General features: G+C 49.4%; 1 protein-coding gene across 31 annotated transcripts in view; it reads right to left on the bottom strand.

Annotated features, from left to right (window-relative positions):
- Positions 1-15667, bottom strand: part of DAB2IP (DAB2 interacting protein) — a 194376-nt gene that overhangs the window by 107628 nt on the left and 71081 nt on the right. The gene's annotated exons all lie outside the window — the stretch shown is intronic.

Raw genomic sequence — 15667 nt, 5'->3', positions numbered from 1 at the left:
AAAGGGACTTCCTCTAAAGTTCCCCCGAGTAGGAAGTAAGAGGATATGCTGAAAGCCCCTTCAGCTGTCCCCCAAAACCCACACTTAGGGCCTCAGAGAAGGCGGAGGCTACCTGGAGCATAGGGAGGGGGAGGAGCCCAAGGCTGGCACTAGGAGACGGGACTCAACCCGGATCCTGCTGTGTGACTCCAGGCCAGCCCCTCTCTGTCTCTGAGCTCATGATATATCAGCAATCCAGTGAGTCAGGCAGTCAGAGCAGCAACTGTCTCTATTTCCCGTCATCAAAACAAAAACAACCCCTTTATTTTACTCAAGCAAAGACGCCACAAAGCTGACCCCAAGTCCTAACTCTGCCTCTCGGGATTTAGCCCAAGTCCTTGACAAAAACACAGTTGCCTGCGGCCTTTGATTTACAGCCCATCTTTTTCTAATTTGGAGAAGAAGACAGGCTTGGGTCTCATGCCCCCAGAGGTCTAAGCTACACAGCTGGTGCAAGTGGAAGCCCAGAGAGGTTACAAGAATCTGCTAACATGGTGCAGCACAAGGCGCCTCCCTAGAGGCACATTCCAGGGAGGGAGAAGCAGCACCTCCTCCAGTCTCCCCCAGACCTCGGAGCACTGGTCCAGGAGTCCTCCCTCTGCTCAGTCTCACTGTGTGACCTCCACATGACCTCCCGGGCTCCCAACCTGCATAATTAGGCTACAGGACCAGCTGATCCTGGATCCCCTTTCCATTAGGAGGTCAAAGAGTCTCCATTTTACCAGGAAAGGCAAGTTGTCTTCCCATTCTTGGAAGCCACGGCCCGAGAAGCGCATTTTAACCTTCATGTGTTTGCAAAAAAAAATAAATAAAATAAAATCAGTTTCATTCAAATGCTGCTGGCTTGGTTGCCAAGGATACCGCCTAATCATGAAGGATGACTGTTACTTGTTCCCATGGAAACACAGAGGCCTGAGGAACATCCTGTAATTTCAGACAAGACACCAAATTTCAGTTGTCAGGTTGCACTGCTCAGATCTTAATACTTAAAAACAGGCAGAGGCAACAACCTCTAACATTGGTGTCAGGAGAAAAGAAGTCAGCAAGAGCATAGAAGGAGGAGGGGCAGGATGGGGGTGTGTTCGTGTGCTGGACCTCAACAGTGAGCAGGGAAATGCAAATTAAAACCATCAGACACCATTTCACACCTTTTGGATAGAAAAAAATTAAAAAGAACAGTGACCCCAAACACTGACAGGGATGCAGGAACTTTTTCATCACTGCTAGTGAAGTCAAAAGGCTTTGGAGAACTAGACAACAGGTAGTTGAAACCAACACACACACACTCTAGAACCAGAAATTCCCCTCCTACACGTCCAGTCTAGAAAAATGCTTCATCCTTGCTCATGGAGACGCCTCTGCACAAAGACGCCTCCTACAACACTGTAGTAGCAAAATGTTGGAAGCAACCTAAATGTCCACCAACGGGGGAATGAAGGACTGCACCTCGGGCAGTCATGTGGTGGAATACTACACAGCAAGAAAGAGGGTATGACTCCAGGGTGCACCATTCACATGGAACACAATGGCACTCCAAAGGACCCAGTTCTGTAAGACCAACACGAATAAAACTCAGAAATAGGAGGCTGAGTGAAAAAAGTAAGTTGCAAAAGGAAATAAAATGCAATCCACTTATACACATTTTTTTAATGAGAATGTTCATAACAGCTTTATTTGTAATAGCCAAAAACTGGAAACAACCAAAACGTCCTTCAATAGGTGAAGTTAATAGTCAATAGGTGAACTGTGTGACGCAGAATAATGGCCCCAAAAGAAGTCCACACCCTAATTCCCAGACCTGTGAATACGTTACTTTACATGGCAAAAGGGACTTTGCAGATGCACTCAAGGCTAAGGACTCTGAGGTGGGAGTTTAGCCTGGATTATGCTGGTGGGAATAATCTCAAATGTGGAAGAGGAAGGCAGAAGCATGAGTCAGCGAGATGCGATGATGAAAGAAGAGGCAGGAGATTCTAAGCATGAGAGGAACAGCAGAAGAAGGGGGTCACAAGCTGAGAAATGGGGGTAACCTCTATCTAGAAACTGGAAACATCCCTCAGCTGACAGCCAGCAAGAAAACGGGGGCCTCAGTCCTATAACCACATGGAACTGAACTCTGCCAACAAGGAATGAGCAATGGAATGGATTTCTCCCAAGGACTTTCCGAAAGGAACGCAGGCTGCTAACACCTTGATTTTAGTCCTGAGACCCATGTCAGACTTCTGACTAACAGAACTATAAGATGCCAAATCTGTGTTGTTAAGCTGCTATGTTTTAATTTGTTACAGCAGCACGGGGAAATTAATACACATACCATGGAATACTACTTAGCAATGAAAAAGGAATGCACTATTGATATACACAACAACGTGGGTGGATCTCAAGGGCATTATGTGGAGGGGAAAGAAGCCAATATCAAAAGGTCACATGGTGTATCATTCCATTTATAAGGCATTCTCAAAGTGGTAAAGTTACAGAGCTGGAGAAACGATGAGTTTTAGGGATGGTCAGAGGTAGGTAGGTGGGTGTAACTAAAAAGGGACAACACAAGAGAGATCTTTGTGGTGACAGAATAGTCTTGCATCTTATAGCAATGGTGGTCACACAAACCTACACATGTGATAAAATGGCACAAAATTATACACACCCATCACACCAACGTGCAGAAACGGGGAGAAAAGAGAGATGAAAGCAGCTCCTGACATCTGGAAGCTGACCTGGCATTCACAGTTATGCCACGTTATTCTCCTTTTGGACATAAACAACTTCACAGGATACCAACTGCAGACCAGGTTCCCATGATAAAGTGAGATGAAACAAGCCCACTTCATAATTTTGTCTGAGCAACCAACAAAGCAGGGGCATTGTGCCACCCACAAAATACTGAGCATGCCCCGGACCCTGGCTAAAATGAGTGACTGCAGCTTCTCTCCCAATGACAGCTTTATCCCTGTGCTTGCCTCCTCTCCCTAGAGACAAGATTTGAGACACCCCATCATAGAACCGCCCCTACTTTCTGACAGCGGACAATCTAGAGTGAACCCCGCTTCCTTAGACTTCCCCCAAATCACCCAACCAAAGCCCAAATCCCATAGAAGGTTCTTCCTACCACACTCTGACTGAGATGTGTGTTCTCCCCATGATGTGTGTTCTCTCTCCCCGCAGTGAGTAATAAATCCATCTGGTTCAACGAGAGGTGTGTTTCTGGTGGCTCTTTGGTTGGAGGGCACTGATGCTGGAGGATAGTGTACTATCGTTACGTAAGATGTAACTATCAGGGGAAACTGGGTGAGGGGTACATGGAAACATCTCTGTAGTGTTTTTGCAACTGCCTACATATCTGTAATAATTTCAAAATGAAAAGTTAATAAATAGCTTATTTGAAACATATGAAATCCTATCTGTGTATAAACAATTGAGATTTTCCATCCCAAGAAACCAACTGCAGAAATGTATTGGTACCCAGTGTTGCCCGAGTAGGGAGAGGGACCAGCCATCAAGAGGCGAGAGGCACAGAAATACACAAAGCACTGCAAAGGCTCACTTACTACGGACTCCTTAGGCTAAAGTCCATTTGCTGTCTATATGATTAAACTAACATGATGTTTTACTTTCCGTTTGTCTGTGTGCGTACTTAACATAGAAAAATATCATAAACAGTACTAAAAAACTTATCAGAGGTTCTCTGTGGAGAATGCGATGGGCTATGGGTGGGAACAGATGACTAGCATTTACTGAATGAAGAATAATTCAGACTTCCACAAACTGATGGTAAAATTAAAATATAAATAAGTGGTATAATGATTCAGTAAAAATTGTACCCTCTGAATACATGTAAAGAAGAAAAAAGAAGAAAGAGAAAAAAAAATAAAAATAAATTACATCACAATCAACAGCAGCCCAGAGGACCAGACAGTTAGAGAAAGTGGATCAGGAAAGTTCAACAAGTGGACTTAGAAACAAACCTGGGGGTGAGGGAACACAGCTCCCAAGGCCAGAGCACCAGGGGACCAGTGCCCCCTCCCCAAGTGCAGGAGTGGCCAGGTGACTACCGGAAGAGCCAAAGATAAAATCACCATGGTAACAGGCCATGGAGGCTTCAGGTTGTTAGAACTTTCCAGAAACAGCAGTCCATCTGATGCTTCTGTGTATATCTGTGTGTGTGCGTGTTTGTGTGCTAATAAAGCACATCTGTACCTTTACTATCTGCTCTTAACAGTTAGCCAAATCAGGAGTGAATTTGCCAAAATATGCATTAAGTTGGTAGGTCTCCTGCCTCCCCCACACATTTTTTTCCAGTTCAGACTTTGGTCATCCATCTTTCAGACAGGGAGGATGGGTGCTCCTTAGAGGTTCCGAAATCTTACCCACCTGCGGTAGGCAGAATAACGGCCCCCAAAGAGCCCACATCCTGATCCCTAAACCTGTGAATATGTTACCTTATACGGCAGAAGGGACTTCGTAGATGTGATTAAGCTGAGCATCTTGAGATGGGGAGGTTGTCTTGGATTACCTGAGTGGGCCCAATGTAATCACAAGGGTGCTTATAAGAGGCAGATGAGAGGGTCAGAGAAGGCAGAGATGGCGATGCGGTGATGGAAGCAGAGGTGGGAGTGATGCAGGGCCGTGAGTCAAAGAACGTGGGCAGCTTCTAGAAGCTGGAAGAGGCACGCAAACTGATTCTCCCAAAGAGCCTCCAGGAGGAACACAGCCCTGCCAACACCTTGATTCTCACCCAGGGAAGCTGATTTCAGACTTCTGGCCTCCAGAACCAGAAGATAATAAATCTGTGTTGTCTTTTAAGACACTAAATTGTATTAATGTGTTACAGTAGCCATAGAAAACCAACACACCAACTGATGAAGGCACAATTTATTCTAATTACATTAGAGACAAAGAGATAGCAATATCAGACCAGTGGCCGATCTAGGACTGTGGATTCTCAAGGTCTCTCATCTCTCCTTTTCCAAATCTATGGCTGCCTTCAAAAAGGAGACGAGCTTCCTTTCAGAAATATAATATTCATCACCATATATAATGCAAACTTCTTTCTCCACAATGCTCATTATCAAATGACATATGTGATAACCACCTATACTTGAAAACCCCAAAAGTATATAGTACCGTTGTTGGCTATTTCATAATATAGCTGAGAGGTGTTTTCATGTGTGTACAGAGAACATCTCATCTTTCAATGCTCTTTCAGCACCCTGTGTATTCATGCTTAGTATAGATTCTAATTACATCAATAATACTTCTTTACAGTAAGTTCTAATTATAGCACTCAAGAGGGAACCTTGATTATCAAAACCTAAATATTCAGATGTATTATTAAATTCACCCTATTTTTCATTTCATTCAGAAAATATAAACCATTTCTTTTCCCCAAAAATTCCACCTCAGGCAGGACTTAATGTTCTGCACTTTTGTTTAAAAACTCTTTTGTTAAATTAGAAAAACAGGGCTATAGGATATAATGGGCTTATTTTTTCCAACAAATTAAAATGGGCATAAAGTTTTAAGTGTATACATATTGATTTTTACATAAAACTTTAAAATTCTCTTTACCTTGCTGTGTTTAACAACTTGGAATTCAAATCTTAAATTGTCTCCAAGTTTCTAACTTAATGATTTAACACCAAAGCAAACTAAATTTCAGTTCTTTGTGTAACTTGCAGCCTGAGGAACAGCTGACCCATAGGCTGTATATCAGATCCCGTAAGGGACATGAAGTTGGAATTTGGAAAACAACAGCGTGGATCATCTTATGTTCTACTACAGACCATCTGTGACTGCCCTAGGAACCTGGAGGGAAAAGGAATTGATGCAAACACAAAGTTCATGCTACCTGCTATGCCAGGAGTCACAGAGCCCTCTGTCTCAGATCCAGGGGTCTCATGTCTTCTGCCAGCACCCATGAAACTCTACTAAGCTAACTTGTTAGCTTGCAAGTGCAGTAAAATTTCCACCCTTCATAGTAATTAACAAATAGCATCCCAAGCACTTAGGAATAAATTTAATAAAACAAGCATAAGGCTAATATCTAAAAAATAATGTCGTGACATTAAAGAAAATCTAAATAAAGGGCGAGAGCTACACTACGTTTCCAGGATTGGGAAGACTCAAATATTGTTTAGATGGCATTTCTCCCCAAAATGATCTATAGATTCAATCAATTTCAATCAAAATCCTAGCAGCCTTTTGGAGACATGACAAGCTCAATTTTAAATGTAGATGGCCAAGAAAAGACCTAGAGCGCCAAACAATCTGGAGAAAGAAGAAACAGATTGTGGGACTTATTACCTAGTTTCAAGACCTACTTTATCAAGTCAGCATGGTATTAGCATAAGGATAAACATATAGGTCAAAGGAACAGAAGAGAGAGTCCAGAAATAATCCCACACATATATTGGTCAATTGATTTTCAGAAAAAAAGTGCAAAGGTAAATTGATGATAGAAAACATAGTGTTTTCAACAAATAGTGCTAGAACAATTGGATATCTCTACATAATAAAAATGGACCACCAGGGGCTGGCCGAGTGGCATGGTGGTTAAGTTCGCACACTCCGCTTCCACGGCCTGGGGTTCCCAGGTTTCGACCCCGGGTACGGACCTCACACTGCTTGCCAAGCCACACTGTGGCACCATCCCACATAACATGGAGGAAGCTGGGCACAGATGTCAGCTCAGGACAATGTTCCTCAAGCAAAAAAGGAAGATTGGCAACAGATGTTAATTCAGGGACAATCTTCCTCACACACACGTACACAAAATGGACCACCAGGAAACGTGGAGAAACTGATCTGAGAGAGACAGTGCCTGTGCCATATATGCATATTTTTATCCTAAAACTGACTCCTGAAGTAAGAAACCTCAGCTCCAACTTTAACAGGAAGAAACCGAGGTTCAAAAATATCAACTGAAAGGACCAGGACCACACAGCAAGGAAACGCGGAAGGAAGGAAGAGATGACGGACGCCTCACTTGAGGTCACATTTTGTTTCCATGACATCAGGTGTGGGGAAGGGAGAGAGTGTCATGAGACTATGGAACCGCCATAGCCCGTAGTCTCTCCAATGGAACTGGGATCAGCGCTCAGTTGTCCTTAGGTTCAGGACACGGTTCAGAGTCAGTGGGGGTTGCTCACTGTTGGTGGGGGTGGGGTCTGCTGGCAGAGAGGCATGGCAATGACTGTGGAGGGCTGGGGTCCTATCCTGGCCCTGAGAATCCTCAACATAGAGCATTTGGTGGGGGGCACAGCAGCTCTTCAGAGGGGACGTGGAGGGCTCAGGCTGCCGGCCCTGGGGAGGTAGGAAAGAAGAGGCGAGGAGGTGGGTTCATCGTTGTCATATCCCAGGATCCTGTGTAGGGCCTCTCCAAAAGAGAGTGCAAGGATTTGCTCCCTGGCCCCTGGTCAGCCTCATTAACAGACCAGTACAAGCCTGCAAACTTTTCAGCCTCTGTAGACACTGCCCCCAGCTCTTCTTTACGCCCTTCTACTTGAGCCCCTTAACAACTGCCTTGGACATACATGCCTCCTACTCCTCATCCTGACATGCACCTCCCTTACCAAACCCCCAGCCTTCCAGAAAACCCTGGATTTCACGGTCACTCCAAGGATTAACTAACTGGCCTGAAGGCTTCTCTCGTCCCTGAGTCTCTTTCCTCCTTTGCTTTCTGAGGATTTCTAGGAACGTTAGTCGGCGGTGTCACCTTCTCCATTTTTATACCTGAGTTTCCTCTTGTGACTCTTTGCTCTGCAGCCGCAGGGCCTATTTCGGGCCTGGCGGAGAGCTGGCATTTATTCTGTGCTGCTGGAATTCAGGAAAGTAAGAAGGTCCCAGGTGTAGACATGTGTTTGCTCTTGTGCAGTTTCTCTGTATTCATTTTTGAAGCACACAGTGCAATAGTACACATTCCGAAGCATTTGCATGCATAGTAAAAGCACACGTGGGCAGGACACACACGCCTTCCCGGAGGCTGGTTATCCCTGGGGAGAGTGTAGGAGGCTTGAAGCTACATCTCAAGGGTCAGCAGATTTTTTTCCATAAAGGGCCAGAGAGCAAATATTTTCGTCTTGTCTCAACTACTCGACTCTGCCAACATAGCATGAACACATTGTCTGGAGCCACAGACAATACGTAAATGAATAATCATGGCTCGGTCCAATAAAACTTTACCTAAGGACACAGAAATCTGAATCTCATATAATTTTCACATTACAAAACTATTCCTCTTTTGATTTTTGTTTCAACCATTGAAAAATGCAAAAGCTATTCTTAGCATGCAGGTCATCTGGCCTGTGGGCTGGACTTTGTGGACCCCTGCAGCACCCGAATCATTTTATTTCTAAGAAAGAAAGAGAGAAAGAAAGAAAAGCAAGTACAGCAATGTGAACATCTGTTAAATCTGAGAGGTGAGTGTATGGGTGTCTGCAAAATCATTTTCTATACTTCCAAATATTTTCGAATTTTCAAAAAATTCAAGAAAGAAAGGAAAAAGTCTGAAAATAACCCCCAAATGCTCCCAGAGCTTATCACTGGGTGCTGGGATTAAAAGTGATTTTTGAATTTTCTTCTATAATGGGTATTTGTTGCTTTTGTAATCTTGGAAGTTGGGGGGGGAACACCAACATAAACATTATATTTTTTTAAAAAAAGGAGGAGATGGAGGGGTTTGGCCAGTAACTGGTGATCTCCCCGGGGATGCTTGCTAACTCACGAGCCTCTTCCATAACGTCCCCAGGAAGGGCTGCCCAGGCCCCAGGCCCAGCGCTGCCCCTGGGAGTGGGACAGGATGGTGACAGCCTGGGTCCTCCGAAGCTCCGGGTGCCATCCCAGAAGAACTCAGAGGCTAGTGCTGAGAGGCAAGGGTGCTCGGGCCCCCAACCTGCTTGCTGCTACACAAGCAACTTTGAACAGCTTCCTCGACACCAGGTGAACTGTGTCTGCATAGTTAGTGGGAAACCCAAGCTTATCTTGGATGTCTATTCCCACCAAACTTCTCCACTACTGTCCAGTTCTGCATGCGCCGCCCCCCGCAACTATTTGACCCCCTGCGGCCTCCAGTACCTTTCCCACCATCCTCCTCAAGCTGCTCCCCAAAAGCCCCTCTGTCCAGTCTGGTGCCAGCCCCTGGCCCTGCAGCATCAAGCACCAGGGCGGCCTGTTAGCCATGCCCACAGCTCTGCTGGGCCCCCCTCCCCACCCCAAACCCTCCCCTCTAGCCTAGGCCCTCCCAAGGGCCTTATCCCACCACCAGCTCCCAGCCCTCTTGCTGTAAGGACAACCCCAGGAGCTCTCTCTCCTGAGTGCCATCATTTTGGAATTTCAGCCATCAGTTCAATTTTCCTAAATAGAAATCATGCGGTAGCATAATATGGGGTGGGTGACACACGACCATGGATTTCTTGCCTGGCCAAATACAATGTTAAAACAAACAATTATCACCATGCTGTATTTCATAAAAGGAATGTTCTAGCCCCCAAACGAGTCCAAAGACTATCATCTCAGCATAAAGGAGAGTGACTGAAATGCATGTCACAGGAAACTCACTGCACCCACTGCCTTTTCTCATTTTGCCATCGGTCAGGGAGAAAATGTGGCAGTCCGTCCAGCAGTGGTCCTCAGATGAGGGTGGCAGCCTCTCCCCTGTGTCACCTCCTCCCGACTTGTCAGCTCCTCCCAACCTGCCCTCTGCCTCCCCAGACCCCACACCTCCTGGCCTCCTCCGGGATTCCCCAGGAAGGGTGAATAACCTCCTTGCCAGGCCTCCAAACTCCACGTCCTCTCTGAGTCCTCCAGGATACCTCCTCAGGGTCCCGTAGCTGCCCCCACTCCCCAAAACTAGTCTGTTCCTTCTCCCCTATCCCAGCTCAGACCCACTGCCTCTTGCACCAGGACAGCCGACACAGCCACCTATGATCACTGGTACCCACTCTCCCCACTCCCTTCTCCCTGCACCACGCCAGTCTAGCTTGCTGGTGGCTGAAAATCATTTTCCTAAACCACAGCTCTGGCAGGTATCGTGAGGGTTAAACATGCTGGACTCTGACCCTCCATAGCCGGGTAATGCTGAGCAAGCCACCTAACCCGTCTGAGCCTCAGTTTTCTCATCTGCAAAATGGAGCTGATGAGATATCTGTGAGAATGAGGATTTAATGACTTGATGCATGCAAAGGACTCAGAAGAGCACTGGGAACTGGGTAAGTGCTCAAAAAATGGAAGTCGTTGTTGGAATTACTGTTATTTTCAAAATCCTTCCTTTGATTCCCTGCAGCCTGCCAGGGGGAGTTCCAACCTCTTGGTTTAACACCCAAGGCTTTGCCTCCCCTTCCAGTCCTGCTAACCTGATTACAGGACCACCTTACCCTCGGTTCAGCTCCCTGAGGTGGGGGCTGGCCACCTCCTCCACGGCAGCCCCTGGCACAGGGCGTGCAAACAGTAGGTGGCTCACTAAAGCTCTGCTGCTCTGAACAAGTACAAGTGATACTTACAGCAGCCTCGGGGAGAAGGGGATGCCAAGAAACCATCTGGATGGTTGCCATCCCCACAGGCATCACATTTTATTTCTAGATCAGCCCTAATAGAGCTGCAGTGAACCCTCAGGCTTTGGAGGAACAGACAATGACAACTCACCCAGCCTATAATGATACCCTATGCTGGGTTGCATCTACCTGTTAGAAGTGTTTCTGAGCCCAGAGACATTTAGTGACTTGTCTGAGGTCACACAGCATTTATGGTACAGTCAGGACTCCCGCCCTTGCCACACTCCTGGGCCAAACTCAGTCCCAAAAATAGAGATATAAATGGATAGAAAACCACTTTTTCCTGAGACTATCCCAGATTGCCAATTTATTGGTTTCCAATCGCCAAATCCAGGTTCTACAAACCCCCATACCAAGCAGGAGATCAAAAAAGAGCCCATCTCTGGCTGCCTGGCTCCCTCTGGCCCCACTCTCTCTTCCCCTCCCCTCGCTCCCTCATCCGCCAGGGCTCAGGGGAGGGGGGCAGAGCCTCCCAGCTCCCACATCTTCCTCCCTGCGCTCTGCCTTTTTCATTTCACAGCCGTGTCAACAAATCACCTCCAAGGGCCAAGAAAGAAGAAATAACACAGCCCAGATGCCGCTGGTGCTCTCCTGTCTGTCAGGGAGAAGAGGAGGGAAATAAAAGCTAACAAGACTTCCAAAAGCAAAATCCGCAATCCACCTCTGGGGGACCAGCAGCTGTCAAAGTCAACAGAGGAACCTGGCGAAGGGGGGAAAACCCCATCCCAAATAAAACCCAGGCAGCTGCGAAGTCTGGGACTCATCCAGCAGGCACGGCTGCACTTCCGAGGGCGTGACGGGCGTCCTCGGCAGACTCGTCTTTTCTGCTAACGTACAGGTGGCCTGTCTAGACTGCGGAACCAAGCCTGTCTTTTCTGAGGACCGAGTCTACTCTTTTTTTTTTTTTTCATTATTATTATTTGGAGGGCTATTGAGAGTCCCCTCACTTCCTTATTTATGCAATCAGAGGAAATCACAGCCCAGAGAGCCGCTTCCAAACTCAAGGCCACGTGGGCCAATTTCAGATGGATAATTAAATATTGAACAAACGCTCAAATGCCTCCACCGGATCGGGATGGCTAAAAATAACCACCCCGCCACTCCACGCGCGGGCATCTCCGCTGCTTATCCTCAGGCCCCTCCTCCCAGCAGCTGTCAAGTGCAACCTTCGCGGGGAACAGCGGGCGGGGGCGAGGGAGGGCCAGGAACTGACTCCCCAAACACCTACTCAACAGAAAACAAAACTTCAGCTCCCGGCAGGCTCCGAATGTTCCTGACCAGGAAACACTCTCCCTTTCCTGACATTTACCCACGTGGCCTCAGAGGAAGGTGCAGGGGAAACATGGCAGCCCCTGCTTTTCTTTGAAAAACAGTCGAAAGGCTTCATGTCATTTCTAAACAGAACACGCATGCGGCCCAGGGCGTGAGCACATCTGCGTTGTTACGTAAGAGTTCAACACCCCCCCCCATTCCCTGTTCCGAGAAGACCCAACAAGGAGCCCTGCTGCCTCAGTTTCCCCATCTGGGCTAATCTTAGGAAAGGCAATAAACAAAACCGACACTGAAATCAGACGCAAGGAGGTCCGGCTTCCAGACATGGATCTCTCTTAACATCTTGACGCAACCTTGGGCAAGTGGCCTTGGCTCTGCAGGCCTCAGTTTCCCCAGCTGTCAAAGAGAACAGATAGCTCCTAGTGCTGGTGCCACCAGAGCCCACAAGGATCAATGCCTCCAACCTCCCAAGTTGGCAGCTGAGCCAGGCTGGCTCCCGGCATCACCAGATTCCAGGAAGCACAGAACGCAGCCGGGCAGGGATGGAGCACCCGGAATCAGAACTCTACACCCAACCCACTGAGATCAAGAGCACTTTGGCCCACTCCAGTGCTCTCTGAATCGCACCCACCAAAGAAAAGAAGAGGAAGCACTGGGCTTCTGAGGGTGGCTCCGAACGAGAGCTTTGCAGTCTGCTGCCTTGGTCCAAACCTTGCCTCTGAAGCCAGTGACTTCACCACCCCGAGCTCGGTTTGCTCACCTGACAACAGGAAGTGTTGATGACGACCCTCACCTCCTAGGAGGGTTGGGGAGTTGAAATGAGGTATGAGAGAATCAGGTGAAGCTCGTGGCACAGGGCCTGGCACATGCTCAGCTGGGTAAAAGGCAGCTATTATCTTCCTTATTATTAAAGGTGATGAGCAAACTCAAAGGCCCAGAGGCAGATTAAGTGGGGCCTCAAGGACCAGCTTGTCTGCCTGTCTCCAGGGACCTCACACCAGGGAACACTGAACCCTCTGCACAAAGGGACTTGGCGAAGACCTGTGACCTGCCCAAGGAAAGGACAAGGTTGGCAGAACATGAATGAGATCAGGATACAGGGGGTGGGGGCAGGGGAAGAGACTGAGCCTGGGGGATCACCTGAGTCATCCCAGGCAGGTGGAAGAGCCAATCAGGAGGACTGACCCCCCTGCCGATGCCAAGGAGGTCATCCCCTTGCCTCCCTCCTGAGTTATGGCCAGAATTGTGGGAGATGATGGCCGTGAACACTCGGTAGAGTCGTTGACTGTGCAAATCAGATAGGAGGAGGACGTGGGCTTATCAAAGCCAAGGCCTAACCTCAGAAAGGTCTGCCTGTCCAAGGAATAGTGAGGTGGCGCATTTACAAGTGCAGGATCTGGAGTCGGGCAGAGCTGGGCTCCACTGTTTCTGAGCTGTGTGACACTGGACAGAGCTCCTACTCTCTGGGATGTAGTTTCCTCACCTATAAAATGAGGCTAATGCCGGTATCCATCTCAGTGTTGTTGTAAGCATTAAACGAGATAAGGCAAGCACAGTTAAGCTCACTGCCAGGCACACAGAAGTTATTTTTGCTTTTATTACACACCATGATAGAGAGTGAGCCTCCCAGTCCCTGAGGTATGTAAGGAGGAGGAGAGCCTGGAGAAGCTGAGGCCAAGCCCCAAAAGACAGATCATGTCTCAGCAGGAACAGACGAAGACACGAGGCAGAAAAGGTGCATGTACAACTTCAGAAGTCTCATCCAAGTTGGGGACAGAGAGCCAGGCCTGGGGCCCCAAAGGGAACAACTAAAGACAGCAGGGAGAGATGGACCCACAAGATACAACCAGCCCCCACCCTCAGGGCTATTCTCAGGCTTGTCCAGCCCACAGGGTCCGAGCTACTCCCAGGGGCCTCTTGGCTGGTCTCCCTGAAGCCAGGGTCCCCAGGTAGAGGTCCCAGTCCCCGCCCTTCCCTAAGGTAGCACACAGGCCCTCCCCTAGCCATTGTTCCCAGTTAGGAAGCGGCTGTGTCAAACCAGTACCCTTCCGAACCATGTCACCATCTTCCTGGGGGCCAGCAGCCCTGGGTTCCACACCCTGCTCTGTGAAGGTGGCCCCTCTGTGCCTCAGTGTCCCCAGCTGGACCCCATGTTCTAAGCCCCGGGAGGGGAGCACCACGTCAGGTCACCCCAGCACTCCTGGGCACTGCTGTGAGGCGCTCCTGCCTGCAACCCTCAAAGTGTGCTGGGGCATTCCTGGGACCCCCTCCTAAGACCCCACAGGCGGACTCCAGCGGACCCTGAAAGGAAAGACCCAGGTGGAGGGGAGGGGACCACACAGCAGCCCAGACACAGGGCCATGCGACAGGGGTGTGTATAGGCACGGAGGAGGAACTGACCGTCTCAGCAGGAAACATCCGCCAAGCCCCCAGCGCCCAGGCTGGGCCTGGCACGGGGCTGGGCCCCTGGAAAAACTCAGGAGACAGGAAGAAAAGAATCTAAACCTCCCGAGTACAGGCATGGGCACTCCAAGAGGTCACCCGACACAAGAGCCAGCAGGGCAGGATCAGCCCCACTGGACAGATGGGAAGACTGAGGCCCCGGGACGTGCCCAGAGTCACACAACCAGATCGTGGCTCCCACTAACCGCGGCTCTGTGCCCCAAAAAGGGCTCTGTGCCCCAGTGCACCTCAGCAAGCCAGCCTCCCCAACTGACTGGGGGCTTGCCGAGGGCTGGGAGCATACAGTTCGTCCCCACGTGCCCCAGTGCCCAGGCTGGAGCCAGCACACAGGAGGAGCTCAAGATATGTTCGCCAGCTGAATGGATGGGCCAGGACTTCATCCAAGGTGAGAGGAAAACCTGCATCTCCCCCAGTAGCCCTGGGGACAGACAGGCCAGACAGACAAAGCTCTTCTTGACCTCGGTGGGGGAAAGTGGGAAGGCGCCCAGGCAAGTGACACTCCTCTGGGGACAGGACCCCCTCAAATCCATGGGCCAAGTAGACTCTGGGTCACAAGGCACAACGTGAAACGGCCAGACGACCCTCGCCATCCAAAGGTCACTGTTTCCACCCTGCATCTGGCCATCATCAACAGAGAGTCTCACTCTGCCCATTCTTCAGATGGGGAAATTGGGGCCTGGAGAAGGGAAGAGACCTGCTTAGTGTCCCTCTTTGGTGAAACCTGGGGGCTGCAGATGCGGTCCCCCACTGGCAGCCCTGCCAGGGACACAGTCCTGCTCTCAAGTCTGTTCTAGAGGGGCAGTGGGGGCAGAGGGCAGGCAGAGGTGGCAGCCCGGCCACAACCCCTTCCCTGGCGGCCAGCTGCAGGCCTCCACCGGGCAGCTCTCCCCCGTGCTTTCCCGTCTCTGAACAAACACACCCCCAACCTCTTGGTCACTGTCCTTCCTTGCTAGCGGCAAAGGCAGAGGCCACACGGGTGTGGAGCAAGGGCCTGATGGGCGCTGGGGTGCTGCGTACCACCTCCTCCTCTGGAGTGTGATGTCACTCCCATGAGATCAAGTCCCCAAGCAGATGAGACTGAGGCCGGAGGTCAAAGGGGAGGTCAAGGCCACGGGGTGGCTCCCCCAGCATGCATTACCCCCTGGGTGGGGCACTGCCCTCAGGAGGAGGGGTGGCCCTGGGGCCGAATCAGGGATGGGGGCGCAGTGGAGGGAGGTGTGTGGTTGCTCTAGGCCTCCAGCCTCCACCTGTCACCCTGCCAGGCAGCTCCCACCAGCAGGACTCCCCAGCACTCAAGGCCCTTCATCAGGCCCAAACTACTGTTCCCTGCTATCCTCCCCCTCCCC

This window comes from Equus caballus, chromosome 25, assembly GCF_041296265.1.
Source record: "Equus caballus isolate H_3958 breed thoroughbred chromosome 25, TB-T2T, whole genome shotgun sequence".
Taxonomy (NCBI): Eukaryota; Metazoa; Chordata; class Mammalia; order Perissodactyla; family Equidae; genus Equus; species Equus caballus.
The sequence above is the reverse complement of the archived record's forward strand: the minus strand, read 5'-3'. Positions and strand labels throughout refer to the sequence as shown.